The sequence below is a fragment of the Phalacrocorax aristotelis genome, chromosome 29, assembly GCF_949628215.1.
Source record: "Phalacrocorax aristotelis chromosome 29, bGulAri2.1, whole genome shotgun sequence".
Lineage (NCBI taxonomy): Eukaryota > Metazoa > Chordata > Aves > Suliformes > Phalacrocoracidae > Phalacrocorax > Phalacrocorax aristotelis.
Genome location: NC_134304.1, coordinates 705,232 through 719,845, shown reverse-complemented (window position 1 = coordinate 719,845; position 14,614 = coordinate 705,232). Strand labels below are relative to the sequence as shown.

The following is a 14,614-nucleotide window of genomic DNA, read 5'->3' as shown; positions in this document are numbered from 1 at the left end:
GCGCCCATTGGAAGGTAATTCCTTGCTGAAGTGCAAATCCCTGCCCAAAGGCGGCGTGTGTCAAGCCAAATGAGTAAACTAGAATGGAGTTGGCTTAGTTTTAGGAAAGGATGGGCTTAGCAGTATGCTTGAGGACTTGTATTCCCGTAGGTATTAGGATGCTTTCTAGCAAACTCAAGCTGAATATGGTATAAGGACTCTAGATCGCTAGACTGTAATCTTTACCCCAAGCAGTCAGAATTCTGCAGTGCAGGAACGTCCGGTAGAAATGCAAAATCATAAGGTGGTTGGTTTCAAGCTGTGTTGCTTGAGGGTTTCAGCTGGGGGATTTTCAGTCATGGACCAGAATTCGGTAAGCCTGTCTTCCTCTGTTAGGGTCTTCTCTTGAAGGGAAGGGGCAGCGCCTGTGATTCTCCAGTTGTTTTCAGTGCTCCCTTGGGAGTTTGCTTTAGGCAGCCTCCTCCCCTCTTCCAGGGAGAGATGGGCTGGCCTGGCTGGCGTGTGGTCCTCAGCTGGAGGCAGTGAGCGCTGTGCCGGGGGAGCGGCTCTCTGCACACCGTTTCAGTGGAGTCCGTGAGCAGCCTCCCACCGCCCGTGTGGTAAAGGAGTTTTCCTGGCGGAAGGGAACGGGGCTGCTGGTTGGCTTGGAAGAAGCAGAGGGAAGTGTTCTCTGCCTGTACGAGCCTGGAACGTCAGGAGTGGTTAAAGCAGTTGTTCTGCCAGGAAGGGCAGGTGCTTTTTCAGGGGAGAAACGAAGCTTTTCTGTTGCCAGGTGCTGCACAATGCCGTTTCGGGAACAGCTTTGGAGCGTCACTTTGTCGGGAGGTGTTTTCCCTGTATTGCGTCACCACGCCGTCACGGCAGAGTCTCCAGTCGAGAGCACCTTGATGTACAGTGGTGGGCTTAAAGGTACCGTTATCTTTGGAGTTTGCTGATAGTAAAACAAGGTTTCTGTTTTTATGGTAGAGCAGGCAGTTACCTAATTGTCCACTTCCACAAAAAGGCCTTGAAAGCTGTCTCTTTTTTTGGCCAGAGTGAAAAACAACCCGCCCCTGCCCCCCCTTTAAAGTGTCTGTAACATACGTGTCCGAAATGGATCATTTCCGTCAGAAATACTGTCTCGAACATCTCTCGGGCTTCCGTGGTTGTGCTGTAACAGACTTAGGCACATTCCCATGGGTCTCGGACTAGCAAGCAGGTGACTTTAGAGCAGAACACATTTTTCTGTTGACTTAGGCGAGGAAAAAAGAGCCTTTAGTGAGTTACCTGACAGGTTGTTAAAAGATTGCCTTTCAGCCTGAAGTCCTTGAATCTCTGCTTATTGACTATTGTGCTCGTGTAGGTGGGATGCACTGGTGTAATGTTACTCATTTTTCCTGCCTTCTCTAATCTGTAGGCTTAAATGATGTCCCGTCCCCTCGCCTCCTAATCTGAATGTAGACAGGAGTCAGCGTAAGTTAATGGAAGATGGAGAGTCGGTCTGTTTTTATGACCTTAGAATGTGCAAGAAAGAAAGAGTGACTTAGTACTCGGCTCTCCAGAACGTGATTTGGTTGGACTCGGTAGAATCCAGGTGGGGTTTTGTTTGTCTGTAGCGCTACAGTGTGATTACTGGTAGGAAGCGTTTGTGCGGTGGTGATTTCTAAAGCGACGAGTTGGGTTGGTGCTCGACTGCGTTAGTTTGGCGATCATCTTGATAAATCTCAGAGGCTTAGGTGGAAAGGCAAGCTGTGTGCTGGCGTAGGTGTATAATCCGTGAGGAAATTCTGTTTGTGAAAAAGGACAGTTCCGTTAAGTTTTATTTCTGCCATCTAGGTAAGCTGGGGAGAGGAAATGGGAGGAGAGATCACGCCACGCCTTGACTCTGTGCCTACCGAAGTGATCTGAAATGGAATGTAGTTGTAACTCGCTGTTGTCTCAGGGGGGGGTTTCTGCACCAGGACCCAGGGGCTCACTTCTGAATGGGAAGAATATGAAGAAGCCTTGGGGGGGAAAGTTGCCTGTTGTGTGATAAAGGTTATGAGTGTTGGAATAAAGCCAAAGCTTCTCTGAGTTTTTGTTGTTGTGCCCTGACGAGTGCTCTTGAGTACGAGCATGCTTGGTCCGTTGGTTTCCTTTTGCTTCCTGTCTTTTTGCCCTTATTGGATGAGTGAGACGAGCATGGACAGGGCACAGGTATTGCTCGTTGGGCTGTGAGCTTCCAAGTGGTGAGCGGGGGTCAGGGTGAGCGAAACCAAGGAGACAAATTGGCACTTGGCCCCTGCCCCTGTGTTTTGAATTTATTCTGTAACCCCTCCTTCCAGATCTGGACGTGACATAACATGGGGTTTTAATCTGCCTGAATGTCTGATTGCCACACGGACTCTCTTTAAAAGCAAAACGCAGCTCTAGTCTTAACATCACTCTCTGCAGTTTTTGTCGCTCCTGTATGAAGGCTTTAAGGAGCACCTTAATTTCTGGACTCTTTTCCGTGTGGGTCTGTCTTCCGTGGGCAGCTAAGTTGTACAGGTTAACACTGACTTAGAGGGACTCTGGTGCAAGGTGTCAAGCCATCGGTGGATTAACACAGGGTATTTATAGTGGCTTGTGTGCCTGCCTTTTAGTGTAGGGGTAGCTGTGTGGTCATTCAGAGAGTAAAGGAATGGGATTAAAAACCCAAACTCAGAAGCGTAGAAAGAATTTGGTGGGGGGCATTTGTTTTCTTTTTCTTTTTTCATTTTCTTTCTCTTTTTTTTTTTAAATTTTTCTGGGATCATCTCTTATTCCCTTTGGATACGCATGTGAAATGCAGCAGGAAACTGAAACCGTGAATGGAGTATTATTTGAATAGGATTCTTGTAAAAGTAAATCTGATTTTAGAACATGAATGTTATTCAATTGGTTTATAATGGTTGCACGTTTCAGAGGTATGGAACGGCATTTCACCAATTTTCCTGGTTTGTGCGAGGCAGAAGGGCGGCGTTCAGAGCCAGTGAGCTGAGGCAGGTTCTCTTTGTTCATTCCCAGAGCGAGTTGGCAGCAGCGTAGGAGAATAGGCAAAGGCAGCGCCTAGCGCAGTGGGAAAATGTTTGGTGTCAGGAGCTTCTGCATGGAAAATTGAAGCGTTAATACCGGGAAGCCTTTTTGGAAGAAGTCTAGAAAAAGGGGATCGGTTTTGTTGGTCCCTTCTTTGTTTTACTGTGAGGTAAAACTTTGTTGTTGATGTGAAGCTCTCTGTTGTCACTGTGTTGCATTTTGCAAGGAGGCTCAAGGACAGCCGGCGTTCTTTTGTGGTAGAGCTTTAGTGCAGGAGTCTTCCCGTGCTGGCGTCTCTGCTCTGGCAGTCAGTGCTGTCCTGGGAGGTGTTGCCGGTGCCAAAAGGTCTGTCTTCATAAAGGCCTTGTAACAAAGGTGCTCGCAGGCGGCTTCGCGTGTTAGAGAGCAGCGTGCGCTTCTTCTCAGCTGGAGGTAGCTTTTGTGGAACAAGCTGCTGTTCTTGTTGCCGTTGCTTTCGCCTGGCTTTTCAAATTGGTGTCCACGTTCGTGGAGGTGCTGGTGTGCATTTCACACTTTTTTGCTTTCCCTGGCTGCTCTTTTGATTCTAAATGAGGACTGGTGTAACTTTTCCCACGCTAGTATCTCCCTTCCACATATTCTAAACATCTTCCATTCCCGTGGCACCGGCGTGTCTCCCCTGCAACATGCCCGCTGCCTCGTCTGACGTAGAGCCACGATTCCCCCTAATACCTGTTTGGCAAAGGAGGCGTAGGCTGTATCCCAGTGCTGATGGGCTGTGAGCAGTGGGAGAGCGAGAGTGAGTTTTGTCTTTCTGACTTAAATCCTGCAAAATAAGGTGACGTTTCTTGTATACAACTGATTTTCTATGTTTTCTTCAAGGTAATGGTTCCTAAGTAGGAAATGGGGATTGGTAAGCTGTCATAATAGAATGCACCATGGAAGTTGAAGTGAACTCAGTTAACTAACTGTAGGAAATCCAGTAAACACAAGGCAGTAAGGGATTTTTGTACAGGGCATTTTTTAATCTCTTTTGTTGATATCATTGGAAACAATGATATCAGGAAACAAAGCCAGCTCTTTCTTGTTCTTTCCCCCCTTCAGTCAGTTACTTCCTGATGTGTTCTGGAAGCGTCTCCTTCCTCTTGGAGTGTTTATTCCGGAGGGTGACCAAAATGCACCGGCACAAGCCAGGGGCCTGCTTCTGCCCTAGCAACTACTCAGGTTCCCATGACATCAGAAGCAAGGAGACAGTGGGAGACAGTATTGAAAGCTTTACTGAAATCCAGAATGATGACATCAGCTGGTTCCCCCCGGTGCTCCGTGGCCGGCGGCTGCTTTTCCAGGCACACGTGTTGCGGGGTCTGCTCTTGTCCAGGCAGGGTCACTTTGACCTTGCAAGAGTAAGGCCAGGTTTCAGCAAAGAGCGCCCATGAGTTGAGAGGACAGTTAAAACATCTTACAGCAGAAATCTCAGGAGAGTTTGGCCAGTAACTAACTCGGCACTCCAGAATGCCCTACCTGAAAATGCTTTGTGGCTAATAGCAGCCATCTAGCACAAGTTTGGCAAGACCTACCCCCGGAATCGACTCACCGTTTTCTCGTCCACCACAGACAGACTGCACAACAGAAAACCATCCCAAACAACATGGAGCCCAAGACTGCCACGGCGCCTTCTATGCAGTAGGAGCGGAAATCTTTTGGATCCATGGCATTAGTGTCCTTCTTGTCATCCACGCCTGGAGGAATGATTCTGTGTGTTAGTGTGTCCTGCACACTACTGCTCCTCTCACAGGAGGCCTGACATTGCCAGGAAATGTCCCCTCTCACTTTGTTAGCGTCTGTGAAGCAGTGAACATCCTGGGGCTGCAACATTTCCTTGGCTTCAGGAGAAGCAAAGGAAACTCCCAAGGCCGTTGCATCTCAATGCACTCTGGAGCCTCTCTTACTCCTCTCAGCTTTGCTTACGCTCTGGCATGGCCATAATCCAGTTTTCCCCGTGACACAGGTTTGCTCCCCCTTCTTGGTGACCCTTCACACCTGCACACAATTCCTTTGCGCTCGCCCACCTTTGCTTTGCAAGGCTGGCTCGTGCCGCTGCCTGGAGGCTCACTCTGACCCTTTGGGAGCACTCATGAGGCCAGGTGGAGAGCACGTGGGGGAGCGCAGCTGTTTGACCCATCGCCCCTTTGAGTGAGACGGACAAAGCCCACCCCAGCATCAGGGAGTGCCACCCGCAGCTCTCCCTCCCCACAGGACCCACCCCCCGAGGGGACGGAGTCAGGCCCTCTCAGGAGACACCTGAACCTTGCTCTCCCCCTTGGCCTTTTCTCCAGCATGTGCACGCGGGCATGCCTCCAGTTTTCCGGAGCGTGTCCCACTTATGGCCCCTGCAAGACTGCTCAGTACCTGGGTTCTTTTGAATAACTTAATACATGCTGTGCATGCACGGTGGGCTTCCCCGGGGTCGGACAGCACTGCCAAGAATCCGAGAAAGGGAATGCCTCATATGCCAATCATTAAGGCTCAGGCACAGAGGATGCAGAAGGATGGTGTGGAGGTTCCCTCTGAGCCGTGGCCGATCTGTCAGGGCATCCCTTTGGCCCTCAGGTCACTGGAGGGATCCCCCTCTGTTGTGCCCAGGGCCTCTGGGGGGGACACACAGCAAGCTCTGGGATGCAGGTACTGATGGAGGGACATTGGATTAAGAGTCACGTTTGTCATCCCCTACTGACCGTGGCTCAGGTGGCCTCGTTCCCAAAATGGCAGAGTTCTGAAATTCCTGTGAAGGGGCGCGGCGGGCGGTGAGCATCTCCCTGCATCCACAGAGGGTTAGGAGCGAGTGTGTCTGTGGCACACTGAGGGCAATAACCTCCACACCCCAGAGATAAGAGTCATCCTCAGAGAGGTGCTCCTGCCTTCTTTTAGAGCAGTCGCTCCGTACTCCTAATTTGGCTGCTGACACGATGTGCAGCAGCAAGCGCCCAGGGAAGAGCCTGCAGACACCAGGGGATTTGGACTTATGACACCAAAGGCCAGCAATTACCTGGCACCCCCTTTGAGTTAATTGCCCCTCGTTTGTCCTCAGAGACCGGCACCATGTGACCGCCTCCTTCCTGAAGCACCTCCTTCTCCACAGTCTCACGGTCCAGCTCTTTAGAAAGAAAGCGAGTCAGTGTAACTAGACATAACTAGACAGCAAACCCTGACCTGCTGAACGCCTAGGAGATTGCATGTGATCTTGATCTCATTCCACTGAGTGCGTTTCCGGCAAACTGCAGGGTGATGGTAGGTGACTCCCTTCAGAGAGGGCAGGACGATGCCGTGGCAAGTTCAGCAAGGGAAAGAGCCCTTCAGGAAAGCAGGTCCCATCATGGCACCTTCATCACCCAGTAAGGCTATCAGACACACATGGTGAGCTGAACCGCGAGCTCTTGCAGCCATCTTCTGGGCACTTTCACAAGTGGCAGTGGAGAGCCCACAGACCCCCAAGACAAGAGGAAAACCACAACCAAGTTCTCTAAAACACAACTGGAACTAGACAGCTAAACCACAATTTCCTTTGCGCTCGCCCACCTTCGCTTTGCAAGGCTGGCTCGTGCCGCTGCCTGGAGGCTCACTCTGACCCTTTGGGAGCACTCATGAGGGCAGGTGGAGAGCAAGTGGGGGAGCACAGCTGTTTGACCCATCGCCCCTTTGAGTGAGACGGACAAAGCCCACCCCAGCATCAGGGAGTGCCACCCGCAGCTCTCCCTCCCCACAGGACCCACCCCCAAGGGGATGGAGTCAGGCCCTCTCAGGAGACACCTGAACCTTGCTCTCCCCCTTGGCCTTTTCTCCAGCATGTGCACGCGGGCATGCCTCCAGTTTTCCGGAGCGTGTCCCACTTATGGCCCCTGCAAGACTGCTCAGTACCTGGGTTCTTTTGAAAGAAGTCGTATATGCTGGCGTGGTGGGCTTCCCCGGGGTCGGACAGCGCTGCCAAAAGGAGAGACGGGTAAAGCCTTCTTTTAGAACACTTGCTCTCTACTAAGAGTTTGGCTGCTGACACGATGTGCAGTAGTGGGCACCAGGGGAGGACCCTGCAGACCCCCAGTGGTTTTGATATGTGACCCTGGAGGATTGGGGGACAGGATTACCTGGCATGCCTGTTGATTGAATCGCTGCTGGATTTTCATCGGAGCCTGGCACCGTGGGACTGCCTCCTTCCTGAAGCTCTTCGTTCTCCACAGTCTGGTGGTCCATCTCTTTAGAAAGAAGGATGGTCTGTTTAATTAGGAGTAACTGTTCCTCATCAGGAACATGGTATCTTCAGGAAGCAAAAGACGTTAACACTTAGAAACAAAGCCTGGGCGTTTGGGGGTGCAGCTCATCTCTAGTGCAAGCAATGTGCCGTTCACAGAGAAAAATGTCAGCACTAGGCACTTCCCAGTTTACCAGTACACAGCAAAACCTGACGTGCTGAGAGACTAGGAGATTGCATGTCATCGTCTTGTTTGTACTTAGGTTTGCCTATTTCACCTTTATACTTTGCTCTTTGAGGAGCTTAACAGAAAGTATCCCGTTCAATTTCTCTCTGATCAAATACTGAAAAGGAGTGCTTAGTCTGTGAAGTCAGCCAAGACTGACGACTCACCCCTGGGGTGCCAGGTGAGCTCCAGCGCAGGACCCAGCCGAGGAGTCGGAGCCATATCTGCAGCCAAACAGCCATGAGAAGTTTTCATCCTACGCTGGGGTATCCGCCATCATAACCGAATAGGGAAGCATAGGTGGGGATCGCCTAATGACACGGCACGCACACGCAGGTCTGTGCTCTCACACCCGCAGGAGATGCCTTGCTCACACTTGGGCTTTGAGCTGGCAGCTCTCAAAGGAAGTCAAAAGCCACGACGTACCCATGCTGCGATCTCCCTGCGCGTCAGCCCTGGAAGCCAGCAGGAAAGCTGGATGTCCATTGCCTCCAGCCACGTCTGTAAACAAACAGAACAGAGCAGCTCCCGTGAAATATTTCCATACACTTTTTCGGATACTTCTTCATTCACGGATGCAGTGAATGTAGTTGAAACGCGGGATTGCTGCATGGCACTCTTCTCTCCCTTCCACTCAGGGGCATCGTGCAGACAGTTCCTGGGTGCCTGGACCACGGTGATCCAATAGCAACCATGCATGGATCTGTCGGGAGAAAGGATTCCCTGGAGCTCACACCAGCTCTGAACTCAGCCCCAGAGAGCCCGCGGGCTTTGCAGCAGGCACTGGAAGCAGCACAGGCTCGCAGGGTCTGGCAAAGACAGCTTTGCAAGGCAGAGAGTCCCAGGGCACATCACCGAGCCCGAGCTGTGCCGTCTCTGCTCTTCTGCATGTGTGAGCATTGGCCAAGAAATGATTAAGGAAAATTTCACATGACCAGCGTAGTCAAAGCTAACTACTCATTCCGTCAAGTGACATACCTGTGGGATCACCCTGGGGCTCCTGGACAGCATCTTCCTGAGAGGCCTGGTGGCCGTGGCCTGGAGGCAGAGCTGTAATCAAGCAGAGCATTGCAGGGCTAAAGCAGGAATGCTCCCGTCTTCCTGAGCGGACATCAACCCAGGACAGACGTCCCCAGGGCTGAAAGCCGGACCCAGCTGGGGAGCGGCAGAGGCATGGCTCGGGGCACAGCTGTGACCAGCCGGGCGTAGAAGCACTCCCGCAGGCTATTCCCTTGGCCGGCCATGCAGCTCTGGCCCCGATAGTCAGGCTGCAGGAAGGCTGCAGCGGGACTGGGCGGCGCAGGGCCGGCTCTAGGGATGGTTTCTCACCCCGCGACACGGCTCCCGGCCCCACCATTCCCTGGAAAATCCCCCTGCAGTGGCCGCGGCCCCCTGTGCCTCCCCACAGCACGACTGCCTCCCACTTGCCCGTGGAGCTGGCCACAGCTCCCCTGGCTCAGCCCAGCCCTGCTGCTCTCCCAGCCTTGCCCCACCGCAGCCCCGGCCCCGCTACCGCCCCAAGGTGCGCTGGGTGCTGCTCCACGCTGCCCAGGACTGGGTGCCTGTCCTCGCCTGTCACCTACCTAATCCCCGTGCTCGCCACGGAGCAGCCCAGTCCTCCCGGGCTTGCAGGGCCACCAGGAGGAGGAGAATAAGGAGGTGGTTGGGGGCCACGGTCCCCCGCACCTGCACCATGCTGCTGCTGCAACTGCAACTGCTGCTGCTGCTGCTGCTGCTGCTGCTGCAGGCACTGCCTGAGCTGTACCCGCGGCACAGCCCAGGACATCACGGCATGGCCCAGAAGGGTCTGTGACCTCACAGTCCGGCCTCCCCAGCCACACCCCTCCTCCAAGCACTGACCCCCTGGAACGCCCCACCCCCACAGGTCACCTAGGGAATCATAGAATCATAGAATGATTAAGGTTGGAAAAGGCCTCTAGGATCACTAAGTCCAACCGCCAACCCAACACTACCATGTCTCCTAAGCTATGCCCTGAAGGCGGGGTTCCAAGGGTGTCGCGGGGACTAAGCAGAGTGGGTTAGCCCCAGTCAGCAGCTAAACACCACGCAGCCGCTGGCTCACTGCCCCCACCCCTGTGGGATGGGGGAGAGCGTCAGAAGGGCCAAACTAAGAAAACCCGTGGGTTGAGATCAGAACAGTTTAATGATTAAAATGGGTTTGCCTTTGCCTGAGGCAGGAATAACCCAGACTGATTTCCCCAGCATATTTTCTTACGTGCACTACAGGGACTTTATCCCCTTCCACAGTTGGTCAGAGTTCTGACTCGGCAGGGCCACCGCCATCGGCAGATCCCCTAGCTCTGATCTGAGAAACCCCCTGGCAGGGAGCGGGTGCGATGACCCACCGTGGGACGGTTCTGCCAGGGATGCTGAAAGGTCCTGAGTGCTGCAGGGGGATTTCTGAGATGCAGCAGCAAATCTCACCGCTAAAGGAGACCCATCCTCCCCGGGTGGCATCCTTGCTGGCTCTCCGTCAGCCTGTCGCTGGCTGTTTGGGGCCCCGGCTGGTGGGAACCGTAGGGCATGTTAGGAATAGGAAAATTCCCTTCTGTAATTATGGAATCAACCAGTCTTTAGAGTAGGGAAGCGTGTTAACTGTGTTGGTAGCTGTCTATCTCATGAGTTGACGTGATACACTGTAATGTGATGAGGTAGTGGAGTTTTCCTGGAGACTTTGCTCTTCTTGATGCTGAAGTAAAAGAAGGGAGCCCAGTAAAAACAAAACAAACAAAAAACGCAAACACCCCGGCCCTGGCAAGGAGGGCTTTGCATGCAGGAAGCTTAGAGGTGCCCATGAAGCCTAAAGGATACCCGAGGTGAAGCAAGATAATGGCAGCGCCCTAGCCCCTCTGCCGTGTCTTTGAAACCTTCCCAGCATCGTCTGGCGTCACAGATCCGTCACTTGAGGAGGGCTGATTGCAGGGACACCTGGATCAATAGGCAAGCAGCAAGAGCGCTTGAAAAGTAGAGTTGCTGTGCAATGTTTGTCTGTGTTTAGTGCCGGGTAGCAGGGTGCTAGCGATTGGTCACGTCGCCTTGTAGCTGAATAGCGGAGGGGTATAGGAACCCTGTGTGAAGGCCCCTGCGGGGGTGCCCCACTAGCCTCTCGCCTGGGTTGGCAGAGGCCAGGCGGGAAGTTTTTGTGAGAGCGCCTTGGGGCTCAGCTGTGAGCAGGGGCTTTTGCTGGATAAGGTCCAGGCAGCGCCGGAGGAGGCCGTAGGTGGGTCCGAGCGAGCTGGGTGGCTGGTGCGGCTGCGGCTCCGGGACCTGGGTGTGCGAGCCCCAGCCAGCGATGACCGCTCGCCGGCCAGGTGTGAGCTGAGATTCTGCGCTCAGCCAGTCCCTGCCTGGCCCCCCAGGGCGGCTGCAGCTCCTTCCCTGGTCCAGATCCAGCTCGCCAGCAGTGATGCTGGCGCTGGGGCAGTGATGGTGATGCTGGTCCCGGGGCAGCGATGGAGGGCTGCGTCATCCTGGCGCTGATGCTAATCAGTGTGGTTCCTCCCAGGGGCGCCCGCCACCCCGAGCGAGGCCCCATCTACCCATCCTCTCAGCAGCCATCCCCAGCCCAGGTCACCCCCCAGCTCCCCTCCCACTGAGCAAATGGCGGCAGGCAGAGAGAGGCGCTGCAAAGCCAACACCCAACTCTTTTAATGAATTAGGCAAGAAGCGGGGATGTGGGGGAGGGCTGGGGTTGGAGCAGGTGGGTGCAGGCCTCCGTAGCTCCTCTGCGCAGGGATGCAATGGGGGATGGTGCTGGACCGGTGTGTCACAGGTAGCCGTACTCATCTGCTATCCGCATGTCGGTCTCCCTCTGCACAAAAAACTGCAGCTGGCCCAGGGACGTCTGCAGGGCCGCCCGCTCCCGCTCCTCCTGGGCCAGCCTCTTCATGCGCTCCCGCTGGGGCCACTGCTGGGCTGTGATGGGCACGGATGCCTCCTGCTCCTCCAGTGGGGTGGGTTGAGCTCTGAGGACCCACCGGGGCCTGAGGGGTAACAGGGAGTCGGCGGGAGGGTGCAGTGGTGTGTGCCGCTGCTGCGGCAGCCTCTCCCGTGGTGTTTGGCCCCCTGTTGCTGATGGGGGCAGGCGGCTCGGCTGCTGGGGTTTGGTGGTAGCCCTGGTGCATGCCTCGCTGCTCGATGTCACCGCTGGTGTCGCATCCTTCTTGCCTTCAGTGGGGCACTTGGAGGCAGCCGGCACAGCGCTGGGTCTCAGAGCTGCCCGCAGGGAACTGGGGACCCTGCGGGGCACGCTGGGGCCGGCTTGGGGCTCCGGGTCGAGCGGTTGGCGCACCGGCCCCACCACCTTCACTCTGCGCCCCAGCGGGTGTAAACTGTGGATCGAGTTGAGCAAGTGTGCCTTCAGGTCGGTGCGGGGCGTCCTCAGCCCCTGCGCTGTTTTGGCCGGGAGGTCTTTGTGTGGCAGCTTGTCCTGGGGCGGCATGTCGCGGGGATCCATGCTGCGTGCCTTCTTGCTGAGCGGCGGGTCGGGTGGGTGAGCGGGCAGCGGGCGTGGGGCGCTTTGTCCCCCGGCCTCCCCGAGGCTTCTGGGTCGGTCGAGCACCGAGGCGGGCACGTTGGTGTCCTCAGGTGCCCTGCGCTTGCTGCCGCCTGCTTGTTGCCCACTGCTGCCTGCCTGCTGCCCAGGTGTGAGGGGGCCAGTGTGGGCAGGGACACGCAGCGGGCAGGAGCCAGTGGGGTACAGGGGTTTGTGCTGCACCACGACACTCGGTCCGAGTCCCTTTGGCTGGCGGGGCACCAGTGTCCCCGGCAGCGCCTGCTGTCCCCGGCCGTAGGCAAGGGGACAGGGAGCAGCCACGGTGGGGAGCTGCAGCCCATGGGGGAGCTGCAGCACGGGTGGAAGAGGCACTCCACGAGGGAGCTGCAGCACCTGTCCCGCGGCCCCCAGGGGCCCTGGCACCCCCTGACAGACGGTGGCCTGGGCCAGCTGGTGGGTGATGTTGTGGAGCTGGGCAGGCTTAGCGCACACCGCCAGCCCCGGGGCAGAGGGCAGCACGCGGGCACTGACCGGTGGCGGCATGGCCGGGGTGGTGAAGCTCACGCCGCGCACCACTGATGCCATCGGCAGCCGTAGAGGGAACCTTTCTGTTGGGGGAAGCAGCGAGGGGTGGTTGGGTGAGATATTGGTGGTCAGAGCCGGTTTGGGGGTTACCCGGAGGGCAAGAGCACCACGAGGAGCGGGAGCCTGCTGCTGTACCTGCCATGGCCCTTGGTCAGTGTGGGGTTTGTTTGGGGCAAAGGGTGTTCTGGGGTTCTGTCCCCATGGCGATCATTCCGCCAGCACCCGCCTCAGCCAGCCTTGCCAGGGTTGGCTTTTTCACGCCTCAACAACTGCCCATCTCAAGGATTTCCCATCGCGCTGAGGATGTCCTGGCCTCAGTGCTGATTTCCCACCTGATGAGGGTTTCCCATCCCCAAAATTATTTCTCATCCCTACGATGGCTCCTCATGCCAACAGTGATTTCTCAGCCCCGTGAGGGTTTCCTATCGCAATGGTTTCCCATCCCCATGATTTCCCTTCCCAAGGAAGATTTTTACAGGGAGGTGAATTTCCTGCCCGAGGGGAAGGGATGCAGGTGGTGTGGGTGGCCCTGCGATGCCAACATGTGTGAGGTGCCCCATCCCGCCCCAGTGGTGGGGATGGGGCACTTCTGGTGGGTTGGTTTTGTGCTCGCCCTCTCTACCCCAGGGGGGTGGAAAAATGCCGCTGCCAACGCTGGTGGACAGCCGGTGGTGCCGGTACCGGTACCGTGTGGCCATGCTGGGGAGCTGTCAGAAAAATCTGGCAACTGGCCCGTGCCGACCGAGGAGAGAGGCTGGGGCGCAAAGTATGGCGTTACAGAGGAGTTCTGGCATTCATGCACACGGGCTGTCCCATTCACACTGGGGCACCTCAAATGCGGGCTTTTCTAGCTTCCCATGCTCTGCCGGGGGCACAAGAAGCCAGGAGGGGAGGGGGCACAGCTAAGAGAGCGGGTTCACACTGGCCAAAGGGATATTCCATATCATGTAACGTCATGCCCAGTATACTACCTGGGAGGAGCTGGCTGGGGGAGGGAGGCAGCAATCGCAGCTCGGGGACGGGCAGTGTCGGTCGGCGGGTGGTGAGCGGGTGTATCGTTTGTATTTCTGTGGGTTTTTTCCTTTTTTTTTCCCTTTTCTATTTTATTATATTATCATTATTGTCATTATTATCATTATCATTATTATAATTATTATTTTATTGTAATTATGAAACTGTGCGTATCTCAACCCACAAGTTCTTTTGCTCTTCCAATTCCCTTCCCCATCCCACAGGGGTGGGGGGAGTGAGCGAGCGGCTGCGTGGTGTTGAGTTGCCAACTGAGGCTGAACCACGACACCAACACAATTTGGTCAGTCACTACTTCATGCACACGCGCGCTGCTGTTCTGCAAAGCAAGTCTAATTCTGTGGTGTCGTCACCCACCTGCGTGTTTCTTGATCTAGGCGTCACCAGAGTCAGGCTTGCTGCAGTTCCTGAGCTGCGACGCCAACAGACGGGAGGGTTTTGCAGAGGTGTCGGAGGGGCTGGGATGCTGGTGTGGGCTGGGTAGTGCAGGGGTATCCTTTCTTCTTCAGGGTATGGGCTGTCCTTCTCCTCCTTGCAATGAGCCGGGGTCCTTTAGTCGTGCGACAATCACTGCGGCCACTCAAACCCTCACGACAAGAGTTGCAGCTGAATCAGAGGATCAACCCGTGCCAGTATTGATACAAAAATTCTCAGATACTATCCTTCAAAGTGTGAACCTCCCCGTAAGGGGAGGCAGAGTATCCAGAAACGTCCCAAAATAAATCTCAAGAGCAACAGAGTCACTATTAAGCAGGCATTCTTTATTACAGCGCTGGGCAGCACTGGGGATTGCTCCACCATAAGTGCTCCAGTGATTCGGTAAACTGCCAAAGATTATATGCTATAAAGTCATACATAGTCATAAGGCTCCCGAGGATTCCTTTAACATATGTAAAAGTTCAATCTGCATGCATAGTTGTCTTTTTAGTGGTCTTCAGGGGTCCTCCTGTGGTCTCTGATGGTCTTCCTCACCTGTCCGCTGGTTGAACTTTGGGTTTCCTTTGCCCATGTAGAGTCATTG

The 14,614-nt window shown here is 55.0% G+C and overlaps 1 long non-coding RNA gene across 1 annotated transcript in view; it reads left to right on the top strand.

Moving 5' to 3' along the window:
• Nucleotides 1-14,614, top strand: part of LOC142048938 (uncharacterized) — a 497,607-nt gene that overhangs the window by 215,056 nt on the left and 267,937 nt on the right. The gene's annotated exons all lie outside the window — the stretch shown is intronic.